Consider the following 19,849-nt stretch of genomic DNA (forward strand, 5'->3'; position numbering starts at 1 on the left):
AAAAACAATTATATCTTTTAAATTTATCAGAAAAGTCTTTACTGTCAAACTAAAAATTTCAATAACTTGACAAATATCTCAACTACATAAAAAGTTAATGAAAACATCTGTTAATTATAAAAATGTAGATTACAAATATTTGTCAGTTGACATTTTAATTGTAGTTTTATGTGTATTCATTTAATTTCTGTAAGACATATTGATTTGATTATTTAGCTAGTCCATCTTTGGCTCTAGTGAAAAATCTAAATACAATCTCAGATTACAAAGTCCTTCATTGGGTAAGAGTATAAAAACTGTGTGTCATGATTTTTTTAAAAATTTAATGAAAAATTTTTTTAGTGTTCCAAAATTCATTGTTTATGCACCACACCCAGTGCTCCATGCAATACGTGCCCTCCTTAATACCCACCACCAGGCTCACCCAACTCCCTACCACGCTCACCTCCAAAACCCTCAGTTTGTTTCTCAGAGTCCACAGTCTCTCATAGTTTATCTCCCCCTCTGATTTCCTCAACTCACTTCTCCTCTCCATCTCCCACTGTCTCCTTATGCTCCACAAGTTGGTGGGAATACAAGTTTGTGCAGCCACTTTGGAAAACAATGTGGAGATTCCTTAAGAAATTAAAAATAAGGTTACTCTATGACCCTGCAATTACATTACTGGGTATTTACCCCAAAGATACAGATGTGGTGAAAAGAAGGGCCACCTGTACCCCCAACGTTCATAGCAGCAATGACCACAGTCTGGCGACTGTGGTAAGGACCAAGATGCCCTTCAACAGAGGAATGGATAAAGAAGATATGGTCCATATATATAATGGAGTATTACACCTGCATCAGAAAGGATGCATACCCAACTTTTGTATCAACATGGATGGGACTGGAAGAGATTATGCTGAGTGAAATAAGTCAAGCAGAGACAGTCAATTATCATATGGTTTCATCTTCATTCTTTTTATTGTTGAATAGTACTCCAGTGTATAGATATATTGCAATCTGCTTATTCAGTTTTTTTTAAAAAGACACATTTATTCAGCATCATGATCAGACTGTTACATTTAGCAATCAACAGCATGGATGCAAAAAAATAAATCTACATTTAAACCCTTTGTTGGAATGCTTTACACTTTGCACAGAACAGAGACTAAAATAACCTGTTATACAATTAGTCAAAAATATAGTTCTCGAGTTTTTTGCCCATACATATAAGTATTGTCTAAAACATGTCTTCTTTGTAGAAGCTAGTCCCTGCCACCACTATGCTTGGCTGAGTCCACAAATCTCTTGTAACTTGTAGCTTCCCTGTCACTTCTCTGGCTCTCCTCTCCTGGTAAGCTGTTTCCTGGCAGTAATTAAAACCTTCTGCCACTGCTGTAGCTGCTGCTGCTGCTGGAACCACCATAGTCACCTTGGTTTTGTGGCTTGGGAAAGTATTGGCTCTCACCACCATAAGGGCCAGAGCTTCTGCCTCCAAAATTTCCTCCTTTCATGGGTCCAAAACTTGATGATTGATTGTTGTAATTGCCAAAATCGTTATAGCTTCCGCCACCTCCAAAGTGGCTTCCATCATTACCAAATCCATTATAGCCATCCCCAGTGCCATCATATCCACCACCACCTCGACTGCCACCAAAGCCATCTTGACCACTGAAGTTTCCTCCACAACCACCACTGAAGTTTCCAGAACCACTTTGACCTCTCTGGCTGGATGAAGCACTAGCCATCTCTTGCTGAGATGGTGCTTTCCTTACCTCACAGTTGTGGCCATTCACAGTATTGTATTTTTGAATGGCAATCTTGTCTACAGAGTCATGGTCATCAAATGTTACAAAAGTAAACCCCCTCTTTTTGCCACTACCTCGGTCAGTCACGATCTCAATCACTTTGATGGTCCCACACTGTTTGAAAGAATCTCTTAGATGATGTTCTTCAGTCTTCTTTCATGCCACCAACAAAAATCTTTTACCAGGTCTTTGAGAATGTTCTCTTGAGACAGACCTCTTTGGTTCCACAACTCTTCCATCACCTTTTGTGGCCTTGCATTCATGGCTGCATCCACCTCCTCCACAGTGGCATATGTGACAAACCCAAAGCCTTTGGAGCACTTGGTGTTTGGATCTCTCATTACCACATGGCCCGTAAGTATTCCCCATTGCTCAGAATGGCTCCTCAGACTCTCATCGGTTGTTTCAAAGCTCAGACCTCCAATGAAGAGCTTCCACAGCTAGGCTGTTTGGGAGACTCTGACTTAGACATGACAGCGATGGGAGGGGAGACTTAACAATGTTTACTCAGCGGTGTCCATGGGCAGAAGGGGTGCTTATTTACCTTTTGGTAGGTATTTGGGAATTTCAAGTTGCCATTAGCAATCTCGCACAAATCTTTGAGGATATTCTAGAAATCTCACTGTTATTAATTTCTAATTTTATACCAATGGGACTAAAGAACATATTTTAATATGATTTGGATTTTTAAAAAGTTATTGGGATTTTTTTTTAATAGTCTTGAATATGATCATCTTGATACATATTCCTTTGTTCCTTCGGTGCTTGAAAAGAATGGGTAGGTGTTCTGCTATTCTTAGGTAGAATTTTATTTTATTTTTAAAAGATTTTATTTATTTATTTGACAGACAGAGAGCACAAGTAGGCAGAGAGGCAGGCAGAGAGAGGAGAAAGCAGGCTCCCTGCTGAGCAGAGAGCCTGACTCGGGGCTTGATCCCAGGACCCTGGGATCATGACCTGAGCTGAAGACAGAGGCCTTAACCCACAGAGCCACCCAGGTGCCCCATAATTTTTTAAGGTTTTTAATTTAAAAATTTTTAATTTCAGCGTGGTTAACTTACAGTGTTGTATTCATTTCAGGTGTACAATATAGTGACTCAACACTTCCATGTATTACTTAGTGCTCATCAAGATAAGTGTACTCTCAACCCCCTAATCCCAACACCTATTTCACACCTCTGTTAACCATCAGTTTGTTCTCTATAGTTAAGAGTCTGTTTTTGGGGGGTGCCTGGGTGGCTCAGTCATTAAGCATATGCCTTTGCCTCAGGTCATGATCCCAGGGTCCAGGGATCAAGCCCCGCATTGGGCTCCCTGCTCGGGGGGAAGCCTGCTTCTCCCTCTCCCTCTGTTTGTGTTCCCTCTCTCACTGTGTCAAATAACTAATAAAATTATTAAAAAAAAAAAAGAATCTGTTTTTGATTTGTCTCTCTTCCCTCCTCCCACCTCCGCTCATTTGTTTTGTTTCCTAAATTCCACATATGAGTGAAATCATATGGTATTTATCTTTCTCTGGTTTATTTTGCTTAGCATCATACTCTCTAGCTCTATCCATACTGTAGTAAATGGCAAAATTTCATTTCTATGGCTGCTTAATATTCCATTGTGTGTGTATACACACACATACACCACATCTTTATCCATTCTTCTATTAATGGACACTTGGGCTCTTTCCATATCTTAGCTATTGTAAATAATGTTGCCATAAACACAGAGGCATGTGTGTTCCTTTGAATTTTGCTTTATGTAGTATAATGTTATCTACAAATTGTGAAAGTTTTATTTCTTCCTTACTGATTTGGGTGTCTTTTATTTATTTTTGATGTCTGATTGCTGTGGGTAGGACTTCTAGTACTGTGTTTAAAAGAAGTGGTGAGAGTGGACATCCTTGTTTTATTCCTGACATTAGGGGAAAATCAGAGCTTTTCAGCTCTTCACTAAGGAGTATGATGTTCGCTTTAGGTTTTTCATGTAAGGCCCTTATTATGTTGAGGTGTATTCCCTCTAAACCTATTTTGTTGAAGGTTTTTTTTTTTTTTTTTTAAAGATTTTATTTATTTATTTGACAGAGAGAAATCACAAGTAGATGGAGAGGCAGGCAGAGAGAGAGAGGGAAGCAGGCTCTCTGCCGAGCAGAGAGCCTGACGCGGGACTCGATCCCAGGACTCTGAGATCATGACCTGAGCCGAAGGCAGCGGCTTAACCCACTGAGCCACCCAGGCGCCCTGTTGAAGGTTTTTAAAATCATGAATGGATATTGTACTTTGTCAAGTGCTTTTTTTTTTTTTCATGTACTTAAATGGTCATATGGTTTTTGTCCTTTCTTTGGTTAATGTGATATTTCATGTTGATTGATTTGTGAATATTGAGCAACACTTGTTTGTAACCTAGGAAGAAATCCCACTGTATCATGGTGAATGATTTTTTAAATGTATTGTTGGGTTCAGTTTGGTACTATTTTTTTGAGGATTTTTTCTTCCATGTCTATCAGAGATATTGGCCTGTAGTTCTCTTTTCCAGGGACAACTTTGTCTGATTTTGGTATCAGGGTAATACTGACCTCATAGAATGAATTTAGAAGTTTTCCTTCCTCTTCCATTTTTTGGAAAAGTTTGAGAAGAATAGGTATTAACTTTTCTTTAAATGTTTGGCAAAATTCACCTGTGAAGGTTCGTGGTCCTGGACTTTTGTTTTTTGGGAGTTTTTTGATTATTGATTCAATTTCATTACTGGTAATAAGTTTGTTCAAATTTTCTATTTCTTCCTGCTTCAGGAGGGTAGGTGATATATTTCTGGGAATTTATCCGTTTCTTCTAGGTTGTCCAGTTTGTTGGCATGTAATTCTTCATAATATTCTCTTATAATCCTTGTATTTCTGTGGTATTGGTTGTAATTCCTCCTCTTCATTTCTGATTTTGTTTATTTGAGTTCTCTTTCTCCCTCCCTCTCTCTCTCTCTCTCTCTTTTTGATGAGTCCAGGTAGAGGTTTATACATTTTGTTGATCTTTTCAAAGAAGCAGCTTGTGGTTTCATTGATCTGTTTTATTGTTCTCTTAGTTTCCATATCATTTATTTCTGCTCTGATTTTTACTGTTTCCTTCCTTCTCCTGGATTTGGGTTTTGTTTGTTCTTTTTCTAGCTTCTCTTTGTGTAAGTTACATTGTTTGAGATGTTTCTTACTTCTTGAGGTAGGTCTATATTGATATAAACGTCCCTCTTAGACTCTCTTTGCTCTATCCCAAAGCTTTGAACTGTTTATTGATTTTTATTTGTCACCATGTATTTTTTGATTTCCCCTTTGATTTCTTGTTGGCCCATTCATTATTTAGCAGCTTGCTCTTTAACCTCTGTGTATGTTTGCTCTTTCCAGATTTTTTCTTGTGGTTGATTTTTAGTATCACTGCATTGTGATCAGAAAAGATGCATGGTATAGCTTTGATTTTTTGAAATTGTTGAGACTTGTTTTGTGACCTAATATGTGATCTGTTCTGGAGAATGTTCTGTGTGTACTTGAAAAGAATGTGTACTCTGCTGGTTTAGGATGGAATGTTCTGAATATATTTGTTAAATCCATCTGATCCAATGTGTTAGCCAGTGTTTCCTTATTTATTTTCTGTTTCATTGATCTATTCATTGATATAAGTGGGATGTTAAAGTCCTCTATTATTATTGTATTACTATCGATTAGTTCCTTTATATTTGTTATTATCTGTTTTATGTATTTGGGTGCTTCCATGTTGGCTGTATAAATCTTTACAATTGTTATGTCTTCTCATTGGATGGTTTCCTTTATGATTATATAGTGTCCTTTTATGTCTCTTTTTACAGTCTTTGTTTTAAAGTCAATTTTTTAAAGTCATTGCTACCCTAGTTTTATTTTCACATCCATTTGCATGATGAATATTTCTCCATCCCCTCACTTTCAATCTGCAGGTGTCTTTAGGTCTAAAGTGAGTCTCTTGTAGGCAGCATATAGATGGGTCTTATTTTTTTTTTAATTTTAAAATTTTAAATAAACATGTAGTGTATTTTTATCCCCAGGGGTACAGGTCTGTGAATCACCAGGTTTACACATTTCACAGCACTCATCATAGCACACATCCTCCCCAATGTCCATATCCCCACCACCTTCTCCCGTCCCCCCTCCCCCCGCAACCTTCAGTCTATTTTTTGAGATTTAGTCTTTTATGGTTTGTCACCCTCCCGATCTCATTTTCTTTCATTATTTCTTTTCCTACCCCCCAAACCCCCCACATTGCATCTCCACTTCCTCATATCAGGGAGATCATATGATAGTTGTCTTTCTCCAATTGACTTATTTTGCTAAGCATAAGACTTTCTAGTTCCATCCATGTTGTCACAAATGGCAAGACTTCATTTCTTTTGATGGCTACATAGTGTTCCATTGTATATATATACACCACATCTTCTTTATCTATTCATCTGTTAATGGACATCTAGGTTCTTTCCATAGTTTGGCTATTGTGGACATTGCTGCTATAAACATTCGGGTGCATGTGCCCCTTCAGAGCACCATGTTTGTATCTTTAGGATATATACCCAGTAGTGTAATCGCTGGGTCATATGGTAGCTCTATTTTCAGTTTTTTTGAGGATCCTCCACACTGTTTTCCAGAGTGGTTGCACCAGCTTGCATTCCCACCAACAGTGTAGGAGGGTTCCCCTCTCTGCATCCTCGCCAGCATCTGTCATTTCCTGACTTGTTATTTTTAGCCATTCTGACTGGTGTGAGGTGGCATCTCATTGTAGTTTTGATTTGTATTTCCCTGATGCCGAGTGATGTGGAGCATTTTTTCATGTCTCTGTTGGCCATCTGGATGTCTTCTTTGCAGAAGTGTCTGTTCATGTCCTCTGCCCATTTCTTGATTGGATTATTTGTTCTTTGGGTGTTGAGTTTGCTAAGCTCTTTATAGATTTTGGATACTAGCCCTTTATTTGATAGGTCATTTGCAAATATCTTCTCCCATTCTGTCAGTTGTCTATTGGTTTTGTTAACTGTTTCCTTTGCTGTGCAAAAGCTTTTGATCTTGATGAAGTCCCAATAGTTCATTTTTGCCCTTGCTTCTGTTGCCTTTGGCGATGTTCCTAGGAAGAAGTTGCTGTGGTTGAGGTTGAAGAGGTTGCTGCCTGTGTTCTCCTCAAGGATTTTAATGAATTCCTTTCTCACATTGAGGTCCTTCATCCATTTTGAGTCTATTTTTGTGTGTGGTGTAAGGAAATAGTCCAATTTCATTTTTCTGCATGTGGCTGTCCAATTTTCCCAGCACCATTTGTTGAAGAGGCTGTCTTTTTTCCATTGGACATTCCTTGCTGCTTTGTCAAAGATTAGTTGACCGTAGAGTTGAGGGTCTATTTCTGGGCTCTCTATTCTGTTCCATTGATCTATGTGTCTGTTTTTGTGCCAGTACCATACTGTCTTGATGATCACAGCTTTGTAATAGAGCTTGAAGTCTGGAATTGTGATGCCACCAACATTGGTTTTCTTTTTCAATATTCCTTTGGCTATTCAAGGTCTTTTCTGGTTCCATATAAATTTTAAGATTAATTTTTTATTTTTTATAAACATATATTTTTATCCCCGGGGGTACAGTCAATGTGATACAACACATCAATAAAAGAAAGAACAAGAACCATATGATACTCTCAATAGATGCTGAAAAAGCATTTGACAAAGTACAGCATCCCTTCCTGATCAAAACTCTTCAAAGCATAGGGATAGAGAGCACATACCTCAATATCATCAAAGCCATCTATGAAAAACCCACCGCAAATATCATTCTCAATGGAGAAAAACTGAAAGCTTTTCCGCTAAATTTTAGGATTATTTTTCTATTTCTTGGGAAAAAAGTGGATGGGATTTTGATAGGGATTGCATTAAATGTGTAGATTGCTTTAGGTGGAATAGACATTTCCACAATATTTGCTCTTCCAATCCATGAGCATGGAACATTTTTCCATTTCTTTGTGTCTTCCTCAATTTCTTTCATGAGTACTTCAGAGTTTTCTGAGTATAGATTCTTTGCCTCTTTGGTTAGGTTTATTCATAGGTATCTTATGGTTTTGCGTGCAATTGTAAATGGGATTGACTCCTTAATTTCTCTTTCTTCTGTCTTGTTGTTAGTGTAAAGAAATGCAACTAATTTCTGTGCATTGGCTTTATATCCTGACACTTTACTGAATTCCTGTACAAGTTCTAGCAGTTTTGGAGTAGAGCCTTTTGGGTTTTCCACATATAGTATCATATCATCAGCAAAGAGTGAGAGTTTGACGACTTCTTTGCCGATTTGGATGCCTTTAATTTCTTTTTGTTGTTGGAGGCTAGGAGATAGGTCTTATTTTTTAATCCATTTTGTTACCCTCTGTCTTTTGATTGAGTCATTTAGTCCTTTACATTTAAAGTAATTATTGGTAGGTATGTATTTATTGTATTTATTGCCATTTTGTTATTTGTTTTGTTTGGTTTTGTGGATCTCTGTTCCTTTCTTTTGCTTTCTTCTCTCACCATAAGTTGGCTTTCTTTAGTGATATGCTTGGATGCCTTTCCTTCTCTCTCTCTCTTTTTTTAAACATCTTAATTTAATTTTATTTTTTTTCAGTGTTCCAAGATTCATTGTTTATGTACCACCCCCAGTGTTCCATGCAATATGTGCCCTCCTTAATACCCACCACCAGGCTCTGTTTCTCAGAGTCCACAGTCTCTCATGCTTCATCTCCCCTCCAATTTCCCCCAATTGGCTTTTCCTTTCTTTCTCATAATGTCCTCCGTGTTATTCCTTATGCTCCACAAGTAAGTGAAACCATACAATAATTGACTTTCTCTGCTTAACTTATTTCACTCAGTATAATCTCCTCCAGTCACATCAATGTTGATACAAAAGTTGGGTATTCATCCTTTCTGATGGCTGTGTAATATTCCATCGTATATATGGATCACATCTTCTTTATCCATTCATCTGTTGAAGGGTATCTTGACTCTTTCCACAGTTTGGTGATTGTGGAAACTCAATACCCCCCAAAAACAGATAATCATGTCAAAAAATGGGCAGAAGACATGAACAAACACTTCTCCAAAGAAGACACACAAATAGCTAACAGACACATGAAAAAAATGTTCATCATCACTAGCCTTCAAGGAAATTCAAATCAAAACCACTTTGAGGTACCACCTTACACCAGTTAGAATCACCAAAATCAACAGGACAGGAAACAAAAAGTGTTGGAGTGGATGTGGATTCCCACACTGTTTGTGGGAATGTAAGTTGGCGCAGCCACTTTGGAAAAGAGTGTGGGGATTCCTCAAAAAAATTAAAAATAGAGCTACACTATGACCCTGTAATTTCACTACTGGATATTTACCCCAAAGATACAGATGTAAGGAAAAGGAAGGCCACCTGTATCCCACTGTTCATAGCAGCAATGTCCACAATCGCCAAACTGTAGATTCTTTTCTCTTTAATTTTTGCATATATATTCCTGGTTTTTTATTTGTGGTTATGATTAGGTTGTATATAACAGCTTTTACATATAGTAGTCTATATTAAGTTGTTAGTCACTTAAGTTTTGAGCCCATTCTTTACTCTTCTTCTCCTCACATTTTTTATGTATATGTTGTCATACTTTACATCCTTTTACTTTGTGAATCCCTTGACTGAGCTTTGTATGTATACTTATTTTTACTGCTTTTGTGCTTCCTATTTTTCTTACTCTTAATTGTGGTTTTTGTTTTCCACTGAGAGTCCTCCTTGACATTTGGGGCTGGTTTAGTCATGAATTCCCTTAACTTTTGTTTGTCTGGGAAACTCTTTATCTCTTCCTCTATTGTGAATGATATCCCTGCTGAATAAAATACTCTTGGCTGAAGATTTTTTAAAAAAGATTTTATTTATTTATTTATTTGTCAGAGAGAGAGAGAGAAAGAGAGAGAGAGAGAGTACAAGCAGGCAGAGTGGCAGGCAGAGGCAGAGAGAGAAGCAGGCTTCCTGCTGAGCAAGGAACCCAATGCAGGACTCAATCCCAGGATTCTGGGATCATGACCTGAGTTGAAGGTAGGGGCTTAACCACTGAGCCACCCAGGCATTCTTGGCTGCAGATTTTTACCATTCAGCATTTTGAGTAGAATATACTATTCCCTCCTGGCCTGCAAACTTTCTTCTGAAACACCTGCTGATAGCCTTAGGGGTTTTCTTTTTATGTAACTATCTTCTTTTCTCCTGAAAACTTAAATTTTTTTTTCTTTATCCTACTTTTTGCCATTTTAATTACTACTATTTGTCTTGGTGGACTTCCTTAGATTGATTTTATTGGGGGAATCTCTGTGCCTCTGGATCTGAATTTCTGTTTCCTTCCCCCAATTCCGGAAGTTTTTCAGCTATTATTTCTTCAAATAAATTTCTGCCACCCTTTTTTCTTCTTATGGGATCCCTATAATGGAAATCTTATTAGGCTTGATAGAGTCATGGAGTTCTCTAAATCTATTCTCATTTTGCTTAAATTTTTTCTCCTTTGCTCAGCTTGATTACTTTGCATTACTCTGTACTCTGGGTCAATAATTCATTCTTCTGCTTCTTTAGCTTGCTATTTATTACATGAGTGTATTTTTAATGTCAATCATTGTGTTCTTTATCTCTGATTAGTTCTTTTTTTTTATCTCTTTGGTAGGGGTCTTACTGATGTCTGCACTCTTTTCTTAAGAGCAGTGTGTATCTTTATGCTTACTACTTTAAATTCTCTATCAGGCATATTATTTATCTCCATTTTGCTTATGTCTTTTGCTATGATTTTGTTCTGTTCTTTCATTTGGGACATATTCCTCTCTCTTCTCATTTTGTCTAACTCTCTCTGTCTGCTTCTCTGTGTTAGAAAGGAAAAGTCAGCTACATTTCTTGCTGTTAAAAGTAGTGGGCAGGGCATGCACTTTTAATAAGGTGGCACAGGTTATTTTCAACAGGGAATGCACAGCCACTCCCAAGATGGGGGCAGGTTAGGGCCACTCCACAGAGTGCTCATGAGTGGGGCATGCAACTCTAACAAGGTGTGTGCATCCTCTGCCAGGGTCAACCAGCTGATGTTGCCACCAGTAATGAGGCCCTAAAAAATGTGTAGTTGAGACATGGTGTTGGCAAGGTTTGTGCTAGTCTTCTGGGAGAGGACTAGCAGCACCAGAACTGAAGCAAGTGTTTTTCAAACTCCTGTTTCTATGCTGTATTTCGATGGGCTGGTTTTTGTGCTGTCTCTTTAAGGGCAGGGACTCAGTTTCCTATCTTCCTGTGAGCTCTTCCAGAGCTGAGCCTGATGATTTGTAAAGTTTCAGGTTTTATGCCTGCTTGTTGTAAGAACTCATGAAATCCAGCCTCTCTGATTTTCAAAGCCAAATGTTATGAGGATTTGTCTTCTTCATGTGGGCTTCCCAGCATAATAGTCTGTTTCTCTCCCTTTTCCACACCTGTGGCTCCCTCCCTATGGTAGACAGACCCTGGGGTTTAGCCCCTGACGTCCTCTCTGCCCTTCCTACCCTCTTTGATGGGGCTTCTTTTCTACATTTAGTTGTTGCCACTCTTCAGGTCACTTTCTGTGTTATTTACATTGATGTGACTGTTATCTATAGTTCTATCCATGGGATGAGGTAAGTTTAGGGTCCTGCTACTCTACCATCTTTCCCAGAAGTCCTTAGGTAGAAATATTTATAAATGTCAATTTTAGCAAGTTAGTTGTTAATACTATTCTAGTCCTCTATATCATTACAGATTCTCTATATCTTTATTTTATTGATAATAAAAGAGATGTATTAAATTCTCCAAATATAATTATGGATTTTTCCTTATAATTCTACCAGTTTTTGCTTCATGCATTTTGAAGCTCTGTTATGAAACATATAAATATTTAGATTTGTTATGTCTTAGGATAAATTGATGCTTTTAGCAATATGACATGAGTGCATGTGACCCTAGTAATACTCTTTGCCTTGAAATCTATTTTGTCTGATATTAATATAGCTAGTCCACCTTTCTTCAGATTAGTATTATATCTTTTGGTATATCTTTTTCAATCCTTTTTGTTTTGACTTGTGTCTTTAAATTTTAAAGTAAATCTCTTAGGCAGCATATGATTGGGGCCTGGTTTATTTTTATTCAACTTGATATCTTTGTACTTTTTAATTGGGTTACTTAGACTATTTGCATTTAATATGATTATTGATATGTTTGAATTTAAATCTATCATGACTGTTTACTTTCTATTTATCGTATCTGTTCTATGTTCCCTTTTGCTTTTTGGATTGAAAATTTTTTATGATTCCATTTTTCCTCCTTTTTTGGTTTTTAGCCATAACTCTTTGTTTTGTTATTTTAATAGTTGCTTTAGGGTTTTAGTATATATCTTTAATTTATTATACTCAACCTTCAAGTGATAATACAGGACTTTACATATAGTACAGGAACCTTACAAAGTATACTTCTGTTTCTTACCTCCCAGCTTTTGTACAATTGTTCTCATGCTCTTTACTTCTCCATGTATTATACAACCCATACTATGGTATTATCATTTTTATTTTAAACAATTATATTTTTAAAAGATTTAAATACTAAGAAAAAAATTTTTATATTCACCTATAAAATATGTATGTAGTTTTTATTTCTGATGCTTATTATTTTTTGTGTGGAACTAGATTCTTTTCTTTCTTTCTTTCTTTCTTTTTTCTTTCTTTCTTTCTTTCTTTTCTCCTCCTCCTCCTCCTTCTCCTCCTTCTTCTTTTCAACTACTGAAAGACTTTCTCTACCATTTTAGTGACTAGAAGGAGCTGGAGTTGGATGTAGTTCTTCCTCTAAGTCAGTTATACTTTAATAAAACATCAAATAGGTTAATCTCTGGTAAAATAGTTTCTTTTGAGGGCAGAGCTTGTTGAACAAAATGCTCTGCTGTATTTCAAAATGGTTACTTCCTCTTCTGCTGGTAGAAGCATGAGGTTATTTTTCTCTTTTTCTCTGATCTTCACTGTGAGCATTTGGTAAATCTCCTGGAGGTAAAACCTAACTAAAGTAGATTACCCCCACAAGAGTAGTCCTACCTTGAGTCTTTAATTCTCAGAGTTGTGCACACTGAGCTTCCAGGATTTCATTAATTACAATTTGGGTTTTCCTACCCTGGTGCTTGTTCCCAAGGAAGTTTCTCCTTCTGGGCTTGTGCTGCAGCAAGCTGTGATACTATGTATTATATCACCTGGAAATTATTTTAATTTTGGCTCCTACTTTCTAATCTTTTTCCTGATCATATTACCACAGCTAGAACTTTCAAAATAATATTAAATAACAGTGTTGGTAAAGGCCATCTTTTATCTCATATTTTATTTTCATAGGAATGTCTTTAATATTTATGTCATTTTTATAATGCCCACACTTTTGGGCAGAGATATTATTTATCATATTAAGATAATATTGTTAATCATTTTTTTAACCAGGTTTTTTTTTTTAAAGATTTTATTTATTTATTTGACAGAGAGAAATCACAAGTAGATGGAGAGGCAAGCAGAGAGAGAGAGAGGGAAGCAGGCTCCCTGCTGAGCAGAGAGCCCAATGCGGGCCTCGATCCCAGGACCCTGAGATCATGACCTGAGCCGAAGGCAGCGGCTTAACCCACTGAGCCACCCAGGCGCCCGACCAGGTTTTTTTTTTTTTAAAGTTAGAAATTGATGTTGAATTCTGAAAATCCTGTCTGAAGAACCAGTAATATGTGTCATTTATTTTATTTATTTATATTATTATAATAATAGATTTTTAAAAGTTAGACCTTCTTATACTTCTAGAATAACCTCTATTTGGTCACCGTGTAATGGTTTTGCTGCCAGTTTCATTTGCAAAAGTTGTATTTGTACTTTGCATTTCTGTAAGTGAGATAATTTAAATTTTTTAAAAAGATTTTATTTATTTATTTGAGAGAGAGACAGTGAGAGAGAGCATGAGCAAGGAGAAGGTCAGAGAGAGAAGCAGACTCCCCATGGAGCTGGGAGCCCGATGCAGGACATGATCCTGGGACTCCAGGATCACGACCTGAGCCGAAGACAGTCGTCCAACCAACTGAGCCACCCAGGCGTCCCTAATTTAAAATTTTTGTACATGATCTTTGAAACATTTTGATATTAGTGCTGTGATGGCTTCATTAAAAATGATTATCTTTTCATTTTTTATATGCTCTAACATATAAGTTGGCAAACTATGGCCCACAGGCTAAATCTGACCCCCACTTGTATTTGTAAATAAAATTTTATTGGGAGGCACTCATGACTATTGATGTGTGTCTTTGGCTGCTTTCTCACTAAATGGCCGAGCTGAGTGGTTGTAACAGAGACAGTGTTTTCCACAAAGCTGAAAGTATTTACTCTCTGGCCCTTTATAGAAAAAGTTTGCTGCCCCTGGTCTAGAATAATTTAGGTAGTATAGAAATACTATCCATTTCTTGATAACCTAAAGGAACTTACTTGTGAAGTCCCAAAAGTTCATCTTCGCTTTTGTTTCCTTTGCCTTTGGAGACATATCTTGAAAGAAGTTGTTGTGGCTGATATCGAAGAGATTACTGCCTATGTTCTCCTCTAGGATTCTGATGGATTCCTGTCTCACGTTGAGGTCTTTTATCCATTTTGAGTTTATCTTTGTGTACGGTGTAAGAGAATGGTCGAGTTTCATTCTTTTACATATAGCTGCCCAGTCTTCCCAGCACCATTTATTGAAGAGACTGTCTTTTTTCCACTGTATATTTTTTCCTGTTTTGTCAAAGATTATTTGCCCATAGAGTTGAGGGTCCATATCTGGGCTCTCTATTCTGTTCCCCTGGTCTATGTGTCTGTTTTTATGCCAGTACCATGCTGTCTTGGTGATCACAGCTTTGTAGTAAAGCTTGAAATCAGGTAACGTGATGCTCCCAGTTTTATTTTTGTTTTTCAACATTTCCTTAGCGATTCGGGGTCTCTTCTGATTCCATACAAATTTTAGGATTATTTGCTCCAGCTCTTTGAATAATGCTGGTGGAATTTTGATTGGAATAGCATTAAAAGTATAGATTTCTCTAGGCAGTATTCTCCTGAAGCTGTTTCAAAAAATTGAAGCAGAAGGAAAACTTCCTGACTCTTTCTATGAAGCCAGCATTACCCTGATCCCCAAACCAGGCAAAGACCCTATCAAAAAGGAGAATTTCAGACCAATATCACTGATGAATATGGATGCTAAGATTCTCAACAAGATCCTTGCAAACAGGATCCAACAGCACATTAAAAAGTTTATCCACCATGACCAGGTGGGATTCATCCCTGGGCTACAAGGATGGTTCAACATTCGCAAATCAATCAATGTGATAGAACAAATTAATAAGAGAGGAGAGAAGAATCACATGGTCCTCTCAATTGATGCAGAAAAAGCATTTGACAAAATCCAGCATCCGTTCCTGATTAAAACATTTCAAAGTATAGGGATAGAGGGAACATTCCTGAACTTCATCAAATCTATCTATGAAAGACCCACCGCAAATATCATCCTCAATGGGAACAAGCTTGCGTCCTTCCCGTTGAGATCAGGAACACGACAAGGATGCCCACTCTCACCACTCTTGTTCAACATAGTATTAGAAGTCCTAGCAACAGCAATCAGACAACAAAAGGAAATAAAAGGTATCCAAATTGGTAATGAAGAAGTCAAATTCTCTCTCTTTGCAGATGACATGATTCTTTATATGGAAAGCTCAAAAGACTCCACCCCCAAACTACTAGAACTCATAGAGCAATTCAGCAATGTGGCAGGATACAAAGTCAATGCACAGAAATCAGTGGCTTTCTTATACACTAACAATGAAAATACAGAAGGGGAAATTAGAGAATCGATTTGATTTACTATAGCACCAAGAACCATAAGATACCTGGGAATAAACCTAACCAAAGAGGTAAAGGATCTGTACTCAAGGAACTACAGAACACTCATGAAAGAAATTGAAGAAGACACAAAAAGATGGAAGACCATTCCATGCTCTTGGATCGGAAGAATAAACATTGTTAAAATGTCTATACTGCCTAGAACAATCTATACTTTTAATGCTATTCCGATCAAAATTCCACCAGTATTCTTCAAAGAGCTGGAGCAAATAATCCTAAAATTTGTATGGAATCAGAAGAGACCCCGAATTGCTAAGGAACTTACTTGTGAAACCAGAGCATGGGCTTTTGAGTAAAAGAGTGCTGGGCTTAAGACCCATATCTGCCCATATTACTACTTGTGTATTCAGATAACATACTTAACCTTCCTATGGAGCATTTTCCTCAACTATAAATTGTGAATTGCAATAATAATACTTGTTTAAATTAATAATCTGAAGATGAAATATGTTAATACATGTTTAAAGTACTTGGCAGAAAGTTGGGATAGTTTCTTGACAATGTTTTCAAATCATGGTTTGTCTTCTATGGTACCCAACAGCTTCATTGGTGCCAGTGAGGTATCCTTAAACTCAGTAATTCTAGTTTTTATCTTGAAGTATTTTTTCTAATCCAGATTCCTTAATTAAATACAATGCCTTTTAAAATCTTACTGAAATTATGAAGATTTCTAAAGTTTACTCTCTTTCTTTTCAGCAAGCCTCTTTCATAGGAAAACATTTGTTTTGAACTTTTAGATCTTCTTCCTTTAAACTTCTGTGATTTTGCATATATTCAGTGACTGTTTTCTATTCATGCTCTCAGGGGGATCTCTTTTCTCTCATTGCTGGAATTTTGCAAAGGTCCAAAAAAGTTTATTTGGGTTTTTCTTTAATATTTCAGGTGTGGACAAAGGGTAAAAGAAAGAATTTAGAGCAAAAACCAAGTTCAGTGTGACATTCACTATTGTTGAGTTCAGCTATGAAGCCTGAAGCTGCATCTGTCCAAACAAGTTTATTTTCTATGATTATTATTGGATTCATAAGTTAGCCAAGCACTATCTTTTCTCCAGCCATCTAATTTACTGCATGATTTGGAGTCCTCAACCCCCAGGTAGTGTAGGGCTGACATTTGCTCTCCTACTAATTGCTACATGGCCTTTCTTTTTCTCTAGCTTTTGCCTCCTGTTCAAGTTTGGCTCAGGGTCCCATCCACCTACTTTCCAGGTCAGCAATTCCTTTTTAGGTTATAATTCAGGGTCTGATAAACTCTTTTTAAAATTTGTTTTTGCATATAAAATATCTTAAAAATATTTTCAAAGTTATTGGAATCTATGTAGATGACATGTCCTTCTGTCCAGAACTGTCATAAATTCTCCACTTCTATCCATTTGAGTAGAAATAGGGCTTGCTAATTGGGCAGCTAAGTTGATAACTTTGAATCAGATGTCAATTGATTTTCTTAGTTTTTAAAATTGTATTTAGGTAAAAGAGAAAATTTTCAATAAAATAACTAATATGTATAACACCAAAGTTGATGTCTCTTAAATATTCAGGCAATTGATAACTACATATTTATGTGATTTTTGTAAATCATTTGAGAAGATAATCATAAAGAAGATTTTTTTTTTAAAGATTTTATTTATCTATTTGACAGAGTGAGAGATCACAAGTAGGCAGAGAGGCAGGCAGAAAAAGAGAGAAGTAGGCTCCCCACTGAGCAGAGAGCCCGATGTGGGGCTTGATCCCAGGACCCTGAGATCATGACCTGAGATGAAGGCAGAGGCCTAACCCACCGAGCCACCCAGGTACCCCATAAAGAAGAGTTCTTACTCCTGCATATGTCTTTACTTTGTGGTGGTTACCTCCCTGACACTCATTTCACCAAGAGCCATCAGATAGTTCCTTGAGGATCTGTCCCTCCTGCATTATCAGGATGTTGGGATTGGATTGTCTCTATACTCAAACCAAATAATGGACTCTCATTGACTTAAATTAACCAAAGTAAAACATTTTTCTGGTTCCAGTAATTGATTCAAGAGTAATTTAAACCCATCCAATCAGAGTGAACCCAGAGCTTTACAGTGACACAGAGACATCACTTCTCTTCTGAGTTTGTGGGTGTAGGGTAGAAAGCTTGGAGTCCTATCACCATTCCCCTACCACAAAGAAAAACTTTTTGAGTAGACAAACAAGCAGTATGAGGAGGAACATCTGAGAGAAGGAGCTTGGAGCCATCAACAAGGCCCAAATCAGACCTAAGGGTGGAGCCAGTGCCAACTTTTGAACTACCCCTTTTTGGTCATCTAAAAACAAACAGAACTGGATTACCTACCCATCGGCCATCTTTTTAAATTGAGCCAACATAGGTAAGGTTGGTTTGTTTCTGTTTACCTTTTCATTTTAATGTATTACAGGGCACTTAAGGGCATAGTAGTGCTCAATAAATGTGAAAAGATGGGAAGGAAGGAGAATTGTAGTTTTATTAGAGTATTTCATGCTTAGCTATGTGAATAGCGAAGCTTTGCTGTGATATTTTTAGATTTCAATACTTTTACATTTTATTTCTTGGCCAAAAGATGGAAAAAACCATGTCAATAAAAGAAGACTCACATAAGGAAAATCCTCAGGAATTCCTATTTTTTCACTAATTTTTTTCAAAGACCATACTTTTTTTTTTTTTTTAAAGATTTTATTTATTTATTTCACAGAGGGAGCAGAAGAGAGAGCAAGAGTAGGGGGAGAGGGCGAAGCAGACTGACTGACATAGGGCTGGATTTCAGGACCCTGGGATCATGACCTGAGCCAAAGTCAGACACTTTACTGGCTGAGCCACCGAGACGTGCCTCAAAGACCATATTAAAAGAAGTTTGCAGGACCTCATACTACCTGTCCCTGGAAAGGGCTGGAAATTAAGAAGTTCAAACCATGACTTAGGTGAAAGAAAGTATTAAATTGGCATTTTAAAGAATAAAGCTTCCGTTTTGTGCCAGTTATCTTCTGTGTGCTTCTCCGGACCTACTTTTCCACTTCTCCACTCTACTTTCTGCCCCAGGAAGCCAATCTGCATGGCTTACGTGGGAAGCCCTACCATCTGGTTTGGCCCCGCAGTGGGAAAGGAAAGTGAAGTTGGGAATTGACTCTGTGACCTTAGGCTGACTGTATGTCTCTGCCAGAGGTTTTAAGTTTTGGACAAGGAATTCATGAAGCCTTTCTTACATGACTCTCTGCAACCTGACTCTGGCCACTACTTCTTCCTTTCGGCTGTTCACCTTGGGTACTGCGGTTTCTCCTGTCATTCTTCTACACCTGTGTAAATAAACCTGGTTTGACTTGACTAATTTGAGTGTGCCATCTCTTTTCTGTTGGGACCTCAAGTGATACATATTTGTTTCAAAACTAAAAATATTAAACATCAACAATAGCACATTGATGCTGCTGCAGGAAACACTATCTTTTCAGACTGGTGGAAGAATAGAGTCCATGTAAGCTGTGCTCAAGAGAAAATGACTAAAAAGTCAACCCAGGAAGGGAAATGCTTAGAGAAGGCTTTCTTGGATTAATTCAAGCAAATCTTCCCATCGCATAACCCCAAAGGTGCCATTCACAGGATAATTGAGGCTAAATGTAGGAATGTTTGACAACCAGAACCATTTCTGCTTAGTAAGAAGGGAATGAGAGCAAATCAAGCAATTTTACTTGGGTGGAATTAGGCTAAAATTGGTATCAAGGAAAGCCACAGAAGATAAAAAAAGAAATTCCCAAACTAGTCAGCTTCTTTTGGCTTTGGAATTTACTCCTTTGATTCCAAAGGTCTAAAATAACACAGACTCAGAGTTGTATATCAGATCAAAGAGGAATAGTCAGCTTTGCCTTGGAGGTTTTGGTTTAGGTTAAAATATATAGTGGCTTCTGAGATTTTCATCTAATACCAGCTGGCAAAACTCCTAGTTTCCTTAGAACAGCCATGCTGAATCCTGTCCATTTCTTTGGTCAGGTTTGGGAGTGTCCCCACCTGCACCCTAAGTTGGGGAAGGGGGTTGATCATCATGACTTCCCATTCCTTAGGGGTGCCTCTTGTCCTGCTTGACTTTTGTAAGAGTTCCATTTTCCGAGAAGTGTTCTGAACTCCTCTCTGATGCCTGCCCTTGTCCA

General features: G+C 37.5%; 1 protein-coding gene and 1 pseudogene across 1 annotated transcript in view; one reads left to right on the forward strand and one right to left on the reverse strand.

Moving 5' to 3' along the window:
* Positions 1-19,849, forward strand: part of KCNAB1 (potassium voltage-gated channel subfamily A regulatory beta subunit 1) — a 380,466-nt gene that overhangs the window by 44,563 nt on the left and 316,054 nt on the right. The window lies entirely within an intron of this gene.
* LOC101678673 lies at positions 1,356-2,259 on the reverse strand (annotated as a pseudogene).

Source organism: Mustela putorius, unplaced genomic scaffold, assembly GCF_011764305.1.
Source record: "Mustela putorius furo isolate JIRA1106 unplaced genomic scaffold, ASM1176430v1.1 tig00003834_pilon_pilon_pilon, whole genome shotgun sequence".
In the NCBI taxonomy this organism is placed as follows: Eukaryota; Metazoa; Chordata; class Mammalia; order Carnivora; family Mustelidae; genus Mustela; species Mustela putorius.